Source organism: Macaca mulatta, chromosome 7, assembly GCF_049350105.2.
Source record: "Macaca mulatta isolate MMU2019108-1 chromosome 7, T2T-MMU8v2.0, whole genome shotgun sequence".
NCBI classification, from domain to species: domain Eukaryota; kingdom Metazoa; phylum Chordata; class Mammalia; order Primates; family Cercopithecidae; genus Macaca; species Macaca mulatta.
In genome coordinates, this window is record NC_133412.1 from 142462052 (window position 1) to 142482384 (window position 20333).

General features: G+C 47.7%; 1 protein-coding gene and 1 long non-coding RNA gene across 4 annotated transcripts in view; one reads left to right on the forward strand and one right to left on the reverse strand.

Annotated features, from left to right (window-relative positions):
• The window catches only part of GALNT16 (polypeptide N-acetylgalactosaminyltransferase 16), a 96036-nt gene that overhangs the window by 20246 nt on the left and 55457 nt on the right, over positions 1-20333 (forward strand). The window lies entirely within an intron of this gene.
• Positions 16776-20277, reverse strand: LOC144330334 (uncharacterized). Its single transcript, XR_013396400.1, has 2 exons — positions 20162-20277; positions 16776-19403 (listed from the first exon to the last, which is right to left on the reverse strand). It is a non-coding gene; the product is annotated as an uncharacterized LOC144330334 (long non-coding RNA).

Below are 20333 nucleotides of genomic sequence, written 5' to 3' on the forward strand. Positions count from 1 at the left end.
CTTTTGTGATGGCTCGTTTCATTTAGCGTCGTGTCCTCAGTGTTCATCCATGTTGTAGTGTGTGTCAGAATTTCCTTTTTTTAAGGCTGAATAATAAATACTCCTATGTATGTCTATACTGTATTTTGTTTATCCATTCATCCATCAGTGAACCTCCTGGGTTGCTTCAACCTTTTGGCTAATGTAAATAACGGTGCTGCAAACACGGTGTACAAATATGTGTGCAAGACACTGCTTTCGGTTCTTTTGGGTGTATATGCAGAAGTGGAATTCCTGGATCGTATGGTAATTCTATTTTTAATTTGTTGAGGAATCACCGTACCTTTTTCTTACCATTTTTTGCTGGATAAGGGAGCTGAGGCATCCAGCACAGTGCCCACGCCTAGAAAGTGTACAATGAACATTGTTGACTGGATGAGGCTCATGGAAGTTGAGTCACTTGTCCAAGGTCCCAGAGTTGGTGCCAGATTCGGGGAACAGCCAGATTAGAATCCAGAGGGCAACTCTAGGGCCCAAAGGCTCTTTACCTCCAGGTTGTACAGCTCCCTGAGAGGGCCTGGCTCCATCAGTTTCATGATGTCTTCTCTTCCCTTTCCTCCCCTTGGGGAAGAAACTGAGGTTACAGCCCTTAGGGGAGCCCCCACTGCCTTCGCTGCAATGAATTGCAAAGGTGGCCAAACTGCTCATGGCTAATAAAAACACGGTGTCTTCACCACATGCCCACAGCAACGCCCAAGACCAGGGCAGCAGCTGCTGTGCACCAACGCAACTGTGCTGCAGATTGCTTTTCGTTAGCTGTTCCTTGTATACCCAGTGGACAGAGTCTGTGATTGTACTTGACCTCCACAGTGCCTGGTCAATGGTGAGCACTTGGGGACTCTGCAATGATTGAACCTACAGGGCCTACTGTGTGTCATACCCAGAGCAAAAAGCTTGACACATTCTCTGATTTAATGCAGTGAACTAGGAACTGTCAGTATCTCCATTTTGCAGATGAAAAAACTGAGACTCAGAGAGGGTGTGACAGCTAATCAGTCACAGTGCTAGGATATAGAGCAGCTATATCAGTCACAGTGCTAGGATATAGAGCAGGCTTCTGGGTTCCTAACCACACAGGCATATTAAACAGGAGGAGGACCTCATTCAGCTCCAGACCTTGTTAGGTGTGCAGGGTCCCACTCAAAGCCCCTAAAGAACCCTGGATTGGGATGGAGGAAAAGGATGAGAGGAAAAGAGGGACAATTGCAAAGCTGGTGGACCCAGTGCTCTGCTTGCCTGCCCTCCCCGCTTTCAATGTTCTGTGAGCCTGGTGGTGGAAATCTCTCTCCTTTGTTGCCAGCAGGGCTGGAGGCTGCATCCCTATGTAGTCATGACACCAGCCGAACCCTCCATTCCTGGGTTTCATGTGCTCACGTGACCCCAACGAGAAGTGGCTTGTTAAAGAACTCTGACGTCAGCCTTTCTCTATCCCAGCACACAGGCATGTGCCATTTCTGAGACCTAATATTTTACAAGCCTGTATTGAAGGACCCAATACAGTCTCCCATTACTCCAAACACAGTCCTCTGCCCAAGGGTGGGCGCTGGGTAGGAGCTGAGACTGTCCCCAGGGCCTGTCTAAACCCCAAGTAACCAGGATGGTCATTAAAGAAACAACATTCATTTTGAAATTGCCTCCTGCTGGTATTTGCATGCACAGAGCACTTCAAAGACTAAGTGTTAGGATTATGAATTTTCATATGTTTCGTTGTGGGGTTTGTCCCAAAGAACCTATGAGAAACATCAGACTTGATGAAGAGGATGTCTGCACTAGCTGGACTTTGTTTTTCTTTATGTGAAGACAACTCAAGTTGCATGGTGAGGTTTCATCACTTTCAGAGGGGCTTGTAACCTGGGACCACCCGCGTCCCCTGGAGGCGATTCCTTGCATAGTTCCCTTGCACGCTGCCTGCGTGGACACCGTGTTGAGTGGCACTGGAGTGCACAGGCCTGGAGTCAACCAGATCTGGATTCGAGTCCCTGACTTTCCTCATCTATTGTTCCCTCCACTCACTGTGCTCCTTCCACACTGCCCTCCTTTCTTTCCAACAGGACCAACAGGACCTCAAGTTGTCCTGCCCTGGGCCCTTTGCACAGGCCATCCTCTCTGCCTACAATACAACACCCCCAGCTCCTCAGATCTGACCAAGGTTGGCTCCTCTCCCCAGTCCTCTCCAGCCTGTACCTTGCTGTATTGCCTTCCCCACGGTGATCACCCTCGGAAATGATTTTTTTAGGGTTCCCTTTTATAAAGATAATGTGAACGTGAGCCCTGTATCTGCTCTAAGTGCAGGCTTAAGAATTTGTCCTATTTATTTATTTGAGACAGAGGCTCCCCCTGTTGCCCAGGCTGGAGTGCAGTGGTGCTATCTTGGCTCACTGCAACCTCCGCCTCCCGGGTTCAAGCAATACTCCTGCCTCAGCCTCCTGAGTAGCTAGGATTACAGGTGCACACCACCACACCCGGCTAATTTTTGTATTTTCGGTAGAGACGGGGCTTCACCATGTTGGCCAGGCTGGTCTCAAACTCCTGACCTCAAGTGATTCTCCCACCTTTGTCTCCCAAAGTGCTGGGATTACAGGCTTGAGCCACCGCGCCTGACCAAAATGATTTTTATGTGTTCTTTACTGCTCTCCATCCCACCTCTTCCACTAGCATTACAGCCTATGAGGGGCAAGGCCATCTGTGGTGTGCACTTCTGTACCACCAGATCAGCCCCTGCCATGCAGACACCTGTAAATTTGTGCATTTACCATGGAGCAAGTGATCTCACTTTTCTCAGACTTGGTTTCTTCATCAATAAAATGAGCATGATTATAGTCACAGAATTACATGAAAAGAGACACTGTGCACACATTAGTACATCTTGGAACAGAACAAGCACATCACAAATGATGGATCATTAATGTCTTTCACCTGAGTTCCTTGAGCACATCAGGGAGTGCACCTGTTTAGCTGCATCAGGGCCTGGACAGTGCCTGGCACTTGGTGGGCACACAGTAAATGTTGCCTGAATCGGAGGGAGGCTGGCCAGTATTGATATGGCTGCAGTTTCTTTGCTCACTTGGCCCTTCATAGTCTGCATCACCCATGTCGTGGTTGCTAGGATGTTGGTTTGTCTGCCATGGTCACACTTGGCCTATTACAAGTCCTGACTCTTGGGCTCAGGCTGGTGAGTAGCTTTGCGTATTGTGCCGGGGAGCTTTTCCAAGGTAGGAAAGATAGGATGGTAGTCATCACAAGGATGAAGACCACCAATGCTGGAATCTAGCTGTCTGGGTTCAAATTTAGCTCTACCACTTACTAGCTGTGTGACCTCAGGCAAGTTACTTAACCTCTCTATGCCTCATACCTACATCACAGGGTAGTTAAGAAGATTTGATTATTTACTCTAAGTGGTGCTGTTAGAATGGTGCCCAACACTTAGTAAGTGCTGCATTAATTTTGTTTGTATTATTATCCCTCTGCTCTCTCAGCTTCCCTGTGTCATGTATTCATTCATTTAAGATATATTCATTATGCACCTACTATGTATCAGGAACTGTATACAAAGGACTGGCAAATCAAAGAAGAACAAGAACAACATTCTGGCTCCTGTCTTCAAGTTGCTTACAGTAAGGTGGGAATTGGTGATAACAGAGGTGCGGATAAATACCAGGAGAGGGTGTGCTTAAGAATGATGTGGCACATCCTTACCCATCCTGATTTGGAAAAATGGATTCCTGCCTTTTGGTGCTCACACTTGCCCTGCTATACAATCTTTGGCCCTCTCCTGAGACTAGACTCGACTTCTCAGGGCTGGACCTCTTCCTTATCTTCCCCCAAACACCTGCTGCAGTTCCTCGAGAAGGGGATGCCTGCTCTTCAGGCACAAGGAAGCAGAGGCACTACCTCAATGCCAGCAGTCAGGCCATCCTGCCACCCTCCAGACTCCAGAGGCAAGTGGGCCCATCAGCAGCAGCAAGGAGAAAGAGATCAATGCACCTGTCTTAGGAGCTGCACACAGGAGCTCCCAGCAGCGGGTCAGCTTTGGGGCTGTAACTTCCAGTTAACTCACCCCATGTGGCATGTGCAGACGAAGGTGACATTGGGGAACCAGAGCCAGGAGGCTTTTACACGTGGCTGCTCACTCATGACAAATAATGCTCCTGGGCGGAAAACTTGCCACCCACCCTCGGCAGGACTCTGGGGCCTCCACTGAGCACCGTTTAGGTACAGGAGCCTCTCATTCAGCAAAATGCTGTGACTTGCGGCTTCATAATATGGTGAATTCTGGTTCCACAACTTACTAGCTGTGTGAACTTGGGCAAAGTATACCTCTGTTCTGTTTCCTCAGTCGCAAAATGGGGACTGATATGGTTTGGCTGTGTCTTCACCCAAATCTCTTCTTGAATTGTAGTTCCCATAATCCCTATGTGTCATGGGAGGGGCCAGCTGGGAGGTAATTGAATCATGGTGGTGGTTCCCCCATGCTGTTTTCTTGATAGCGAGAGAGTTCTCATGAGATCTAATGGTTTTATAAGGGGCTTTTGACCCCCTTCGCTTGGCACTTCTCTCTCCTGCCGCCATGTGAAGGACGTATTTGCTTCCCCTTCTGCCATGATTGTAAGTTTCCTGAGGCCTCCCCAGCCATGCACAACTGTGAGTCAATTAAACTTCTTTCCTTTATGTTACCCAGTCTTGGGCAGTTCTTTATAGCAGCATGAGAATGGACTAATACAGGGACTATAAAAGTGCCTGTTGTGGGAATAGGATTGTTGGGAGGATCAAATGAGATTACACCTCTGAAATGTGTAGTATCCTGTGTGCCTTTCTCATCATTACTGTCGTCATTATTGTCATCTTCCAGGAGCAGTGAGGTCGTGCCGATAAACCACACATGGAAGTAGGATGACTTCCATTTAAGAAAGATACTTTAATTTTCATGCCACACTGTCAATTTTGCACCTGCACAATGTACCGCCGTCTACATTTCCATTGTAGGCACCACTGTAGCTGGGGCTGTGGCAGTCACATGGAGGAAGGGCCTGTTTGACCCTCAGAGAAAGAGGGTTTTGTGAGGACACCAGAGAACTGGAACTGCAGTTGAAAGGGGAGGAAGCTGAGCCCCCATCTCCATCTGTCCCTCAGGGACGGTGCCATCTCTCACACAGAGTCTCTTCGTCTTCTGGGTACACACCCCCTACCCCTCACTAGCCCTGGCTTTTCCACACTTCTGCTGGCACATGGCATGCAATCATGGCCAACCCAGATCTGCCTCATGGCCCCTCAGCTCAGCATCCTGGTCTGACTCCCGCACCCACCCCAGTGCAACCAGTTTCCCACTTCTCGAAAGAGCCTCTAGTGGCTGTGGCCTACCCTGCTAAGCCAGGCCAAAGAGGTTAAAGATCGCTCTTTAACCAGCACCTGGCTGGGTTGGCTTTGGGTCAGGTGCCCAGCCTGGGCAACTCGCTGTGGCCAGGTACTCAGAACCACAGGGCAAAGAACTCATAGGGTAGGATAGCAAAGAGTAGGGCATGGGGGACAAGTGCAGAATCCTTTAAGAAGGGATAGATGAGGGAACTTTCTGGAGTGATATTACTACTCCATTTCTTGGTAGGGATTTGGACTACACAGGTGTATGCACTTACCAAAATTCATCCAAAGGTATTTTTTTTTTTTTGAGACGAAGTCTCACTCTTGTAGCTCAGGCTGGAGTGCAATGGCGTGATCTCAGCTCACTGCAACCTCTGGCTCCCAGGTTTCAAGTGATTCTCCTGCCTCAGCCTCTGGAGTAGCTGAAGGCACCTGCCACCACGCCCGGCTAATTTTTGTATTTTTAGTAGAGATGGGGTTTCACCATGTCAGGGGTCTCAAACTCCTGACATAAGGCAATCCGCCTGCCTCGGCCTCTCAAAGGGCTGGGATTACAGGCATGAGCCACTGTGCCTGGCCAAAGACACTCTTAAGATTTGTTCATTTTACACACACATATTATAACTCCTACTTAATAATACGCATGCGAAGTGTTTAAGTGAAATATACTGAGATCTACAGCTTCCTTTGAAGTGCACCAAAAAATCAAGATGGGTTGATTGACAGATGAAAGGGTGGATAGAGAAGAGTTGTATGATCAAGCAAATATACCAAAATGTTAACAGTGGAATCCAGATGGATGTTCACTATACAACTCTTTCAACCTCAGAATGTTTGAAAAATTTTATAATAAAATATAAATGTTTTAATAAAAATGAAAGGGAGTGTAAACAGACAGGTCTTGACTGGCATCTCCACACGATTTGCCCTTTTTCCAGTCAAAAACATAGGACCCTTCTGCCCCAGGCCTGCCACAGAACACTCTGCATCTTCTTGACCAGTGTAGCTCCCATCAGTGAATCAAGAGACTTTCCAAGACATATGAGTCACTCACCATTCCTGGTTTTCCAGATCAAGTCCCCACACACCTCACCATGGTTTGTGGCTCTGCCCACTGTTGGTCCATCTTTGTGCAATTATAACTCTGCACCACAACCTTCACTTTCATAGGGCCCCTTTGAGCATCTTTTGTACAATTGCCATTGACATCATTGTATCTCCACTGTGTGAAATACATCCCAGAGATAAAATCCCTGTTGGTTCCCTGGGCACAAGAGCCTCAGGTCTGGTTGTTGTTGCAGGCCCAGCACAGTGGCCTAGCCAGATGCTCAGTAAGCGTTTACTGGCTAAATGCAAGGATGAGTGAATTGTAGAATTCAGTGCAAGAAAGAAGCGTTTCTCTCCTGGCGGATGGGTAATCTTTCTTTTCAGCAAACAGAACTGAGCAGCACACAGTGTTTCCCTTTTGGTGCAATATAGCAATTACAACTGCTCCGGTAGCCTGAGCTCCCTCACTGGAAGTGGGAGGGGTACCTGCTCCCTCCCTTACACGTCTCTGGATTTTTGTCTCCCTGTGACTAATGCTCCAGGGAATACATAATAAGTGAACAGAAATCAAGTCCAACCTCCAGAGAGGTTAAGTGACTTGTCCAAAGGCAAACAGCCATCTGCTGGCCAGCACAGCCAACACAGAGCCCACCTTTCCTACCCGCACTTCTTTCTCCTGGACCACACTGCCTCTTGTGTTCAGATTTGAGGTGAAAACACAGCTTGGAAATGATGCAGCTGCCTCTGAGTGAGATATGCTAACCAAAAATCTCAACTGCAGGACTTAAAACCTGTAGAAAATTCTCCTCTTGATCCTCGCCTGGGTATTTGGTGACTAATTCTGAGGACTCAGAGAAAACCCTCCATAGCACCAGGAGCTCTGAATTCTCCCTCAAGCTTCTCAAGTCCTCAAAAACTGAAGTGCTAAGAACTGAAAGTGTTTCTTGGGATCAGTGACCCTCCAAGTCCAAAGCAAACTAACAGTGTCTGCCACTGCCTAGCTTAATTCTTTGTGCACTGCTTTCCAGCAGGGACTGAAAGAAGGGCCAGTCAAATCTAGGAAGTGACCTGGACAGCCGCCTGGTGGCCTAATTTACAGGGGAGGAAGTGAAGGTCAGGAGAGAGTATCATTTGTTTAAAGTTGCACAGCTTGTTTGGACAGACTAGGGCTGGAATCCAGGCCTCCTGGCTTCCAGCATCCCAGCAGGACTCTTCCCACTACCCTCTGCTGCCTCTTTAAAAAGCCACAGGGCACTTGTTCTGCATTAAGGCAAACCAGAAGGCAGTTGGAACAGGCTGACAGCCCACAGCAAAGAAACCTCTGATGCAATTGGTGGTGAATGAATTTTAGTGGGGATGCTACCAAACCCGACCCCCGCTGACACAGGAGGCCCATGTGAAACAGTGGCTCTCCCACCAGTAACCCTGGCCCCCATGCTTCCCCAACACCCAGCAGGCTGGCCACGTTTCCTTCATTCATTTTGCATTGACTGAGCACCTAGCCAGTCCTGGTGAGTTGCAGCCCCAGACCTCACTAGTTTACCACCTGGAATTACTCAGAGAAAATGAAATTAATGGGCCCTTCCTAGGCTATCTCTTCAAGCATCAGAACTTCCAGTCGGTTTCAATCAACCCAGAACTCTGTAGATTGGAAAATAGTTTCCACAGTGTCAGAAACTTCAAAAACTCAATATGAGGTCTGGAAAAGCCAACGCCTGGAGAATGAGAGAAGCCACATGTGGACCAGGGCCATATTTGGGTCTGATATTGGCATAGTCTGTCATCCTAGCGAGTGGATAGAGGTTTTTTCCTTCTTTTTTTTTAGAGACGAGGTCTCACTCTGCCACCCAGGCTGGAGTGTAGTTGTGTGATCACAGCTCACTGCAGCCTCAACCTCCTGAGCTCAAGTGATCCTCCTGCCTCAGCCTCCTGAGTAGCTAGGACTATAGGCACACACTCCCATGCCTGGCTAATTTTTTAATTTTTTTTGTAGAGACAGGGTCTCACCCTGTTGCCCAGGCTGGTCTCAAACGCCCGTCCTGAAGCCATCCTCCTACCTCAGCCTCCCAAAGTTCTAGGATTATAGACATGGGTCACTACACTCAGTCAAATAGAAATCTCACTGTTTTCCCTTCTGGGGCCTCTGAGGGATGCTGAGGTGCTGGAGAGTCTTGAGAGTGGCAGATCCATGTGGAAGTCATCATGTAACACTTGAACTTGTATGAGGCTCAGTGAATCCATTTTGAAGTCTCTGGTTTTAAGTTTACACAACTAACAAGTCATCAGGGAATGTGATGCAGGGGAGACTGGAAACCAGGATGCTTCAGAAGGTCTCTGTGGCCAAACTTCTGAGGGCTTCAGCTCACTGGAAGGTTCAGACTCTACAAATCTCAGTTGCTGGTCTCAGGCCTAAGGCTTGAGAGGGTCTTGTTGGCTCAGCCTACATCCTGTGGTTGCCCTTTGGTGGGAAGAAGTGGGCAGTCTCCACAGGGGCCTGCAAGGCCTGCCCCAGCTGCCATGGTGGTGATAGTGGTAGTGGGCCAGACTCCTGCATTCACCCTCCTGGTGACGTTACCCTCAGAAACAAGAGGCAATTCCCCGGAGTGAAACCCGGATGCTCTTAGGAAGAGGAAATGGATACTAGGCTTCCCAGAACAAACGCTGTCCCCAGAACCCATTGTGGACATTGTTCTGAGTTATTTATTTATTTGGAGACAGAGTTTCACTCTGTCGCCCAGCCTGGAGTGCAGTGGCACGGTCTCACTGCGACCTCCACCTCCGAGGTTCAAGCAGTTCTTGCAATTCTCATGCCTCAACTTCCTGAATAGTTGGGACTACAGGTGCCACCACCAGGCCCGGCTACTTTTTTTTTTTTTTTTTTTTGTATTTTAATAGAGACGGGGTTTCACTGTGTTGCCCAGGGTAGCCTCGTACTCCTGAGCTCAGGCGATCCACTCGCCTCAGCCTCCCAAAGTGCTAGGATTATAGGCATGAGCCACCACACCCGGCCTGTTCTGAGTTATTTTTGTTAATTAATTTCATATGAACTATGCTTTGTTGGTCAATGTCAATGATCTAATGTGTAAGGTTTTAAAAAGCAAGGGACAGTGCCACGGTGGTAGTTACTGTCGCACGCCACGTATTCATCTTTCTCACCGGAACTGCAATTTGGAGATGCTCTCAAGTTTGCACTTTGACCCACACAATCTTGCCAGATCTTTGCCAGGTTCCTAGGAGGCAGCTGTTGTTTTACCGAATATGTGTTCCCAGGAGAAGGACCCTTTGCCTCAGGAAACCAGCATCTTGGATGGCCTTGCAAGCAAACAGGAAGGCGGGGGAAGAAAAAGCTGTCCCAAGACATCAGAATTGAACCCAGGCTGCCTGCGGCTGGGAACAGCACAGCAGGGACAGACTCCCCGAATCATCTGTGTTTGGTGCCCCTGCAGAGGAGCTGAGACAAGATGTTAGCAGGGGCTTTGCCCTTCGGTTTCACTGTTGATGGTTTTAAACTGACAAAAGCAGTTGAAAAGGTTGCAAAAATAGTAAGGCTCTCATTGACCCCAAGATGCTATGGCAGAGAGTGATTGAAAGATTCACGTTAAGAATGTGACTCTTGAAAGTGCCTCCCAGAATTCAGACTGGCTTAGGAAAATAACTCGTGTACTTCATTCACCTCTGGGCTTGGAACCATCACAGCCCAAATGGTAATGGTCTCGGAAAATTACCAGCCCTCGAAAATGAGGTTGGAGAATGGAAATGCTATTTCAGCCTTAAATGGGAAGAATTAAGTGCCAAAACCTTCCATCCAGGTTCCATGACTGACAAGAGTTAAACTGTGTTAGAAGAAGGTAACATCGCCAGAGAAGGTTCCCTGAAGCTTCAGGACCCACAGAGCTCCCTTGAGAGACATGGTTCTGGGGCGCGGCAGCCCACTGGCCAGGAGACAGGGTTTGAAGCTCAAGTGTCAAGTACACTTCTTCCAGGCTGGGCGTGGTGGTTCATGCTTATAATCCCAACAGTTTGGGAGGCCAAGGCAGGAGAATTGCTTGAGGCCAGGAGTTCAAAACCAGCATGGGCAACATAGTAAAACCCCGTTTCTACGACAAATTTTAAAAAGTTAACTGGGCATAGTGGCATATGCCTGTAGTTCCAGCTAACTTGGGAGACTGAAGCAGGAGGATTGCTTGAGCCTAGGAAGCAGAGGTTGCAGTGAGCCGAGATCACGCCACTGCACTCCAGCCTGGGTAACAGAATGAAACCCTGTCTCAAAAAATAAAGTAAAATAAAATTTTATGTGGGAACATTTGAAGTTTGTCCCCAAAACTCTTATCTAATAAGCGCCCCTCCCCGGCTTATTAGATAAGAGGGAGACTTGGCTCTGACTTTCCGAGTCTCTAGGCTGGGTGGCTCCCAGTAGACCAGCTATTCATACAGCTGACTTGACAAGGACACAACCCAGTGAGGCCAGGGTCTGTCGCCACCCACCCTGCTTTTGGTCAGAACAGTGGGAAAGGCACCTTCTTCCACAGACATGCGCCAAGCCCTGACCTTGAGCCAGCCTGCCAGGCCTCTCTGCTGCCCTCAGCGACCACCAGGCACAGGCACTCAGGAGGAGAGTGAGTGGGGTGGGGAAAGACAATCCTCACCTCTGCCAGGAAGGGCTCGAAGTCACGTGGAACAGGAGTTCTACCCCCTGGACTTCAGTCCTTCTTCACTGGCTGTGTCGCCTCCCTTGACTGCCCCCATTTCTTCATCTGTAAAATGGCTACCATGAGAATGCTCACAGGCTTATTAGATAAGAGCTCAACTGAGCAAGCGTGTGAAATTGCTTTGCAAACTGTTCAGTGCCATAAAAGCAGTCATTACTATAGTAGGCACCCCAAGCCCTGTAATGGGTGTGACCCCACAGGCACTGCTAACTTGGGAGGGGTTCAGATACCCCTCCTGGGCACAGGCCTGATGGCATCCTGAGTCCTTCCTCAAGACAAGAACCTCAGGTGGGAAAGGGGACCTGTGGGTGGCTTTGTCTTAATTTCAACACAAGCTTAACAGTAGCTGCTAATTATGGAGCATTAACTCTGTCCCCAGGCGTGCTAAGCCATTTTCCTCTCCCCATATCCATGTGGGGTAGGGCCTGGGGCACAGAGGAAATGGGCACAGAGAGGCGAAGTACTTTGTACAAGGTCACACAGCTGGTGAGTGGCAGAGCCGGGACTCCCGTCCAGGTCCCCTCATTCCCGATTTAGTGCTCTTAGCTAGCATGCTGGACCACATCTTTGTTTCCCATTATGAACTCTGCCCTGAGACAGAGGGGAAAAGGTGAGTCAGCTGCTTAATGCTGCTGCCCCTGCTGGGCCCTGCTCCTTCTACGAGAGGAGCCTGAGGCCGGCGCAGGCAGGGCAGGGAATGGGAGTGCCATCCCAGAGCCCCGGGGAAGGAGCACAGCTGACTGCTCCTGAGCGCATCTCCGCCCTAATGACACCAAGGCGGGTCTCCTTCCATACCCTTGGCTGGTTTAATGGCCCATGGAAAGTCCTTTAAGGCTAACCTAGCCAGCCTCCTGCCCCAGTCTAGACCCAGTGGCTCTTTCTCTGTTCTCTGGGGAGACGGAGAATCATTCCTTCTACCCACAATAACCTTTCTTATACCAAATTCACTGATCTACTTAAAGCACCTTATCCTTTTCTCGTTAGTCTAGTGATGGTGGCGTCCCCCTACCAGTTTGATTTGCAGTACTCAGGGGCTAAAGTTCCTGTCGTCCCTCCAGGATGATGACAGGGTTGGCCCATTGGGCAGCCTTTTCCCAGTGTGGAGAGTCAGATCACAGTGCTGAGAGCACAAGACCTTTTGTTAACCTTCCTCGATAAAGTGCTACACTTCCTTAATGAGCTGTAATGAGAAATGCATCTGTGGTGACAAGAAAATTAGGTGGAAGATCATTGACTGAACTTGTTAATCCCTCAATATGTGCCATGGCCTATGCTGAGCACTCTACACATATTACAATATGTCATCCTTGCAACCTCCAAGCAAGTTTTTTTTTCTTCTTTTTTTTTTTCCCCCAACCCATTTTACAGACAAGGAGGCTGAGACTGAACAGAAGTTAAGTATCTTGTCACTGATCAGATGGCCATGTTGGTAGAGGGGCCGGGACCAAATGCTGTTCTGTCCTGCCCCAAAGCCTGGGCTTTAAACTCCTCAGCACACCGCCTCACTGCTGCAAAGAAACCCAGGTGCGGTAGGAACTGCATTGACTTCTTACTCCACCTCTTAACATCTAAACCAGATAGAAAAGGGATTTCTTTACAGAGGCTCTGTAGATTTAAGCACTTTTCTTTCAGACAAACTACCTCTTAAACAGGCTTGGCTTTTTTCTCCCCAATCACTTCAAAATACAACTGGACCAATTCAAACCATTTGAGTCAGTTAAGTAGTAGTTTCTTCCCTGACTAGCATTTATTGAGCACTTATTTTATGTCAAGTACTTTGTATTCATTGTTTTTATTTAATTCTCATAACAACCTGAAATAGGTGATGTCATTGTGAGGTGGTGCAGTATGGTGCTTAAGCATTTGGCCCTTAAAATCTGGCTACTGCTTGCCCTACTGCCTGCTAGCTGTGTGACCGCGGGCAAGTCACTTAACCTCTCTGTGCCCAGTTTTCTTATTTGTAAAATGATGATGATCATAGGAAAGTTATGAGGCTTAAGCATATTAATATATGTAAAGTGCTGGAACCAATGCCTGGCTTTATAGTAAGCATTAGTTATTCCCAGGACCACGTTACTGATAAGGGAACAGGAAGATAAAGGAGCAGCTACACTGGGAGAGCTGGCATTTTCACCCAGTGAGGCCAATGCCAGAACCCACACTTTTTTTTTTTTTTTGAGACGGAATCTTGCTCTGTCACCAGGCAGGAGTGCAGTGGCATGATCTTGGCTCACTGCAACCTCTGTCTCCCTGGTTCAAGCGATTCTCCTGCCTCAGCCTCCTGAGTACTTGGGACTACAGGCATGCACCACCATGCCTGGCTAATTTTTGTATTTTTAGTAGAGACGGTTTGACCACGTTGGCCAGTATGGTCTGGAACTCCTGACCTTGTGATCCACCCCCTTGGCCTCCCATCTCGCTCTGTTACCCAGGCTGTAGTGCAATGGCGCAATCTCGGCTCACTGCAACCTCCACCCCCTGGGTTCAAGCAATTCTCCTGCCTCAGCCTCCCAAGTAGCTGGGATTACAGGTGCATGCCACTGTGTCTGGCCAATTTTTGTATTTTTTAGTAGAGATAGGGTTTCACCATGTTGGTCAGGCTGGTCTTGAACTCCTGACCTCAAATGATCTATCCACTTCGGCCTCCCAAAGTGCTGGATTACAGGCATGACCCACCGTGCCCAGCCCTCTTTTACCTTTTTAAAAAGCCACTTTACTGAGGTACAATTTACATACCAAAAAATTCACTAGTTCTAACTGCAATTTGAGGACTTGTACTAAATTTACACTTGTGCAACTATCACCATAATCAAGTTTGGAACATTTCTGTTATCCCAAAAGGATCCCGCATGCCCATATACAGTCACTTCCCCTTCCCACCCCCAGCCCTAGGGAACTACTAATTTACTCTCTGTCTCTATGGATTTGCTTTTTAGGGGAGACATTTTATATAAATGGAACCTACAATATGCAGTCTTTCGTGACTAGCTTCTTTCACGTCACCTGATTTTTTTTTTATGTTTATTCACTTTTAAAGAGGGGGGTCTCATCTTGTTGCCCAGACTGGATTTGAACTCCTAGGCTCAAGGGATCCTCCTGCTTCAGCTTTCCAAGGAACTGGGATTTCAGGCACAGGACACCACGCTGGCTCACATGATATTTTTGAGGTTCACCCGTGTTGTAGTTTATATTAGTAGTCTGTTCATTTTTATTGATGAATAACATTCCATGGTATGGATATGCCTCATATTTTTTCATTCACCAGATGATAGACATTTGGATTTTTTCCACCTTTTGATCTTTATGAATACCTTTTAAAATTTTAATAATCTATTATGAAAAAATTTAAACATACAATGAACCCCCATGGGCCCATCAACCACCTCAACATTTAACATTGGCTGGGTGCCATGGCTCACGCCTGTAATCCTAGCACTTTGGGAGGCTGAGGCGGGTGGATTGCTTGAGCTCAGGAGTTTGAGACCAGCCTGGGCAACATGGTGGAACCCCACCTCTACCAAAAATACAAAAATTAGCTGGGTGTGGTGGTGCATGCCTGTAATACCAACTGCTTGGGAGGCTGAGGCAGGAGGATCACTTGAGCTGGGGTGGTTGAGACTGCAGTGAGCTGAGACTGTGCCCCTGCACTTCAGCCTGAGGGGCAAAGTGAAATTGAGACTCTGTCTCAAAAAAAAGAAAAAAAAAATTAGGCTGGGCACGATGGCTAACGCCTGTAATCCTAGCACTCTGGGAGGCCAAGGTGGGCAGATCACCTGAGGTCAGGAGTTCAAGACCAGCCTGGCCAACAGAGCAAAACCCTGTCTCTACTAAAAATACAAAAATTAGCCAGGCATGGTGGCACGTGCCTGTAGTCCCAGCTACATGGGAGACTGAGGCAGGAGAATTGCTTGAACACAGGAGTGGGAGGTTGCAGTGAGCCAAGATCACACCACTACACTCCAGCCTGGGCATCAGAGCAAGATTCCGTCTCAAAAAAAAAAAAAAAAAAAAAATTAACATTAACATTTTGCTATTGTTCTTTCGTTGAAACCACTCGTTTTTTTCTGGAGTATTTAATTTCTCATAGGTAATATATTAATCAGGTTCTAAGTCCAAGGAGTATAAGAAGGTATTCCTTTCACTCTGGAAAGTCCTATCCCCCATCTGCTTAGTTCTCAGTTCCCTCCAACCACAGTTTTGTTCATGGAAACTTCCAAAATTTCTTTATGCATATCATTACCAGTCCATTCTTGGATTGCTGTAAAGAAATACCTGATGTTAGGTAATGTATAAAGAAAAGAGGTTTCACTGGCTCTTGGTTCTCCAGGCTGTACAGGAAGCATAAAGGCTTCTGCTTCTGGAGAGGCCTCAGGAAACTTCCACTCGTGGGAGAAGGTAAAGGTGGTGTGTGCCACTTCACATGGCCAGCATAGGAGGAAGAGAGAAGAGGGAGGAGGTGCTACACACTTTTAGACAACCAGATCTCATGAGAACTCACTATTATGAGAACAGCACAAAGGGGGATGGTGTTAAACTATTTGTAAGAAATCTCCCGCATGATCCGATCACCTCCCTCCAGGCCCCATCTCCAACACTGGGGATTACAATTCAACATGAGATTTGGGTGGGAACACAAAGCCAAACCATATCACGTATGCAAGAAAATATAAATATATAGTCTTGGTCAGGTGTGTTGGCTCATGCCTGTAATCCCAGCACTTTGGGAAGCTGAGGTGGGCAGATTACTTAAGTTCAGGAGTTCAAAACCAGCCTGGGTAACATGGCAAAAACACATCGCTACAAAAAATATAAAAATTAGCCTGGCATGGTGGCACACACCTGTAGTCCTAGCTACTCAGGAGGCTGAGGTGAGAGGATTGCTTGGACCTGGGAGGCAGAGGTTGCAGTGAGCCAAGATTACACCACTGCACTCCAGCCTGTGTGGCAGAGCCAGACTCTGTCTCAACACAAAATAAAACTAGATAGATAGATAGATAGATAGATAGATAGATGTCTTTTCTCACCTTTTATACAAAAGGTAGCATATTACATATAGTATTTTGCACCTTGATTTCTTTTGCACTTAATAGTATAGCTTGGAAATCTTTCCATATCAGAAGACAGTCTTTTATTTGCATTCTTTTATTTACCTTTTACAGCTACATATTATTTCATTGTGTAGCTATACCATAACTTATTCAATCAGCCACCTACTGATGGACATTTGGACTATTTCCAGTCTTTTACTCTTAACAGGCAATGCTGTGGTTCATTGCCTTGTACATACGTCATTTATCATGCAAAACATCTCTAGGATACATTTCCTAAAAAGGAATTGCTGGGTGAGAGAGTATGTCCATTTGTAGCATTTGTAATTTTCACTGATTTGCCCTCTTTGGCAGTTACATCAGTTGACACTCCCAGCAGCTGTACACACTTGCAAGTCTTGATTTCCTATTGCCTCACCAATAGAGTGAGTTATCGAACCTTTTAACTGTTACATAATAGTTCTGTTTTTCAGCTTTTGCCTCATTTTCTTTCTTTCTTTTACTTTCTTTTCTTTAGTTAATACATTTTTATGTTAAGAATTTTTGAATGGGCTATTCTTGTACACCTTGACTCATGTTTTAAGGCTTTTTAAAATAACAGCTTTAATGAAGCATGATTCACATACTATACAATTCACCCATTAAAGTGTACCAGTCCATGGTTTTCAGTACTTAACTCACTTTTAATGCTCATCCTCAACCTTTAAGAGTATTTTTTTCTAATTACGTTAGTATTATGTGTTCAGAAAAGCTGAAAAAACAAACTACAAAGAAAAATATAACACTGTCACTTAGAGATATCCACTGTTAACATTTTTTTAAAACAAAAATAATACCATATTGTAGATCATATGCTGAAGTTTGCTTTTATCATTCTCAGTTCTTCTGTCTCTCAATTATGTGTTCAGCCTCTAGGTCTTCTAGTGACATAATCATCAGTGATGATAACAATAGCAGTAATAGCAATAATAGTACCGACTTACTGAGAGCTGATTATGTGCCAGGCACTGTATCTTACATATTTATGTGCTCTGCCTCAATTAATCCTTGAAACTGTTTGTTGGTCAGTACTGTACTCATCCCTATTTTACAGCCACAAAAACTGAGGCTCAGAGAGGTTAAGTAATTTGCCTTATGTTAAACAGGTAGCAAGTGAAAGAACTAAGGTTTGAACACTCATCTATGCAACTTCAAAATCTCTAGTCACTCAGCTACAAATTCAGATTAGAGACATTCAGGACTGGTTAAAGAAAGCAGCCCCTCGCTCAGGAAGAGTCAGGAGGGCAGCGGAGTTACAGCCTCTCAACAGCAACGTTGGGGCCCGCCAATGCCAGTTCCTGATGCCCCCCTCTTTCTCAGGGCTGGTGAGTGCCCAGCGCCCTTCACCTGCACTGGCAGGATTCTGTCCTAGCTGTGTGTGGCCCTCTCTCTGTCCCTGGAGGGCCCTCCCTCCTTCAGCTTGTAGATGGGGAGTGGAGTGGGGAAGGAGGTGTGGCTGGAGAAGTGGCCTGCATCGCGAGGTGTGGGAACCCCTCTGGCGGGAGTCATCTCATAGCTCTTCCAACCTGTTGGTAGCGAATGACAGAACAATTCCAAATCTCTGCACTGCACAGCCTCCCGTTCCCTGTCCCACACTTCCCACGTCCTCCGCCGTGTTCCAGCCTCACAGACACTCTGGGGGCATCTTCTGCAGTTGCCTAAGCCAAGTAGTCAGCAGGAGGTTCATGGCTGTTAGCTGGAGCGGAAGGCTGACTGCCTGGTTGCCACAGCAACAGCTGTTGTAAGTAAGTGGTCCTTGTGACAGGAGACAATTTAATAAGCCAGATCTGGGGGCCTAGTGGGAAGGTTGCTAGTGGCTTTACTGGGTATCTTCTGTGGTGCTAGAGCTGTAGGCAGGGGTGTGTAACTGAAGAGAGTTGGAGTCGGGGGAGGCCAGGCATCTGCCTTTACCCAAGGGCTAGAGGCTTTTGTCCTGCAGAGGTAGGCGCAGCCAAGAGGGAGCTGCCTCCTGTGTCTTCAGAGGTCCCGACACTCAGCTCTGGACATCACCCAAGGCCGACGCCTTGCACTTCTGCTCCCAGCTGGAATGAACTAGCTTGTATCAGAGCAGCTCTTCTGCTGAAGACTGCTAAGAAACATCTGTGTGCAGTTGAGACTGAGGCAGGCGGGACAGGTGTCCGTATCTAGGGCCCGATTTCAGCACGTGCAGTAGTCCTGGGGAAATGGCTTGCTGTTTCTGCATCTCTGTGCTCCTAGTAAAACAGCAAAACTCCTGGAAAGAGTTGCCTACACTTGCTGTGCTGTTTTTCTCCTTTCGTTCTTTCTTGAATCCACTCCAGGGAGGTTTTTGTCCCTACTGTTCCTCCAAAATTGCTTGTCAAGGCTGTTCTCACTTCATTTGCTCCCTAAGGGATCTCACCTCAAGTCTTAGGTTCCCAGGAAGCTGACTCTGAGATGGAGGTTTACGTGCAGCAGGTTTGTGTGGCAGCACTTTGGAATGCATACTTACAAGGCACACAGGATGGCACAGAGGGAGATGCTCCCCTGCGATGGTGTTGCAGCAAAGGCTGTGGCTGACCTCCAAGGGTGCTCCAGAGCCAGGGCAGCCTCATCTGTAAGGTGGGATGGGGAGTGCTGAGCAGTGTACTGTGGAGGCATTACCTTGAGTCTTCCTAATATCCTTAAGGAAGAGGTTCTGTCATTGTCCCCATTTTGCAGGTGCAGAGGTGGAGGCTGAGTGAATAATACATTTTGCCCATTGTGGGGATCTGAGACTCAAACCCAGTCTTCCTGCCTCCCAGAGCCCTAGCTACGCTTCTGCTTCATAAAGCCTCCAAAAAGCGTGTTGAGGAAACTCCTGGGCCAGGTCTCTGGGAGGCCTGTGACTGTCACTCCCCTGGGCTGGCTGCTGGGAATCTCATCTTCACCATGGAACTGTCAGGCTACAGTGGAGGCTTCCCACAGATTCTGTCCCTATCTCCTTCTAAGACACCAAGGCCTCCGTGTTACAGGGTCTGATGGAGCGACTCTGAGATGTTGCAAGAGTTCGAGCAGCCTCAGAAGCAGGATGCAGGGATGAGGCCCCAGAGCGCCAGGCCTCTCTTCCCTAGCCCCTCAGCGGCTGCATTTGGCACATGTGTATGCACATTTTAGGAAGGGATGTTTCCTAGGGTGCTGCCTGCTTTCCCCACAAATGGCTCTGAAACTTGAAAAAAAAAGTCAATTCCAAAATAAGCAAATCTCTAACCACTGGGTGAACCCCTCTGTGCCCCCTGGAAGAACTTTTGTATTGAAAGTATGTGGGTGCCACACCCGCACACATGCATCTGCTCTGATACACACAGACACATCCCTGTCCACAGCAAAGCTTGTGCCTGCGCACACACATAAGCACACTCACATATTCACACAAATATGCAGACCCAGAAATGGAAACACTGAGCAGCATCAGCACTGGGGTGATGCCACTCCTGTCCTTGCCGTCACTGGGGCTGTGGCTGGTGATGCTTCTGCTGCTGCCAGGGCCACCTCTAAGAGCTGCTGCCCCCTAGGGAGGCCAGGCAGCATTCTCTGACCTCAGAAAACCATGCTTGCTCTTGCCTATCAGGGTCTGGGGTGATGTTTGAAGCCTGCAGGAATGGTTTTAAATGTTGATTTGAGTCATCTGCAGAATCTTCCGTTTCACTTGGGGTGTGCCCATTTAACCTCTGGAGAGCTACTGCCAAATCGCCCACCCCTCCTGCAGGCCCTCCTCCCAGGTCCTAGCAGTCCCCTTTGCCATGACAGTTGGTAGAGGTCTTGGGGTTTGGTTCTTGGTACAGCTGCTTGAGAGATCTTTCAAAGCAAGAGGACATCCAACTCAGAATTAAAACAAGACTCCTGTTCCTACCCCCACACTCCCCTCCCCGCCCCATCCCAAAGGCATGGGACATAGGAAGTAAGAGGTACCAACTTGGGATTTACCTTCTGGTTCTTCTTCCTGTCCGTGGAGCCCTCCCAAATTGAATGCTTTTCAGCGGTACTCAGAGTACAAGAAATTCTTCCTCTGCATCGTATTCTCTCACACACACTTTGAAAGTGCTTGCTGTGAGGCAGCCCCCTGGGAGTGCTGAGCTAATTCTATCCCTGGCTTTGT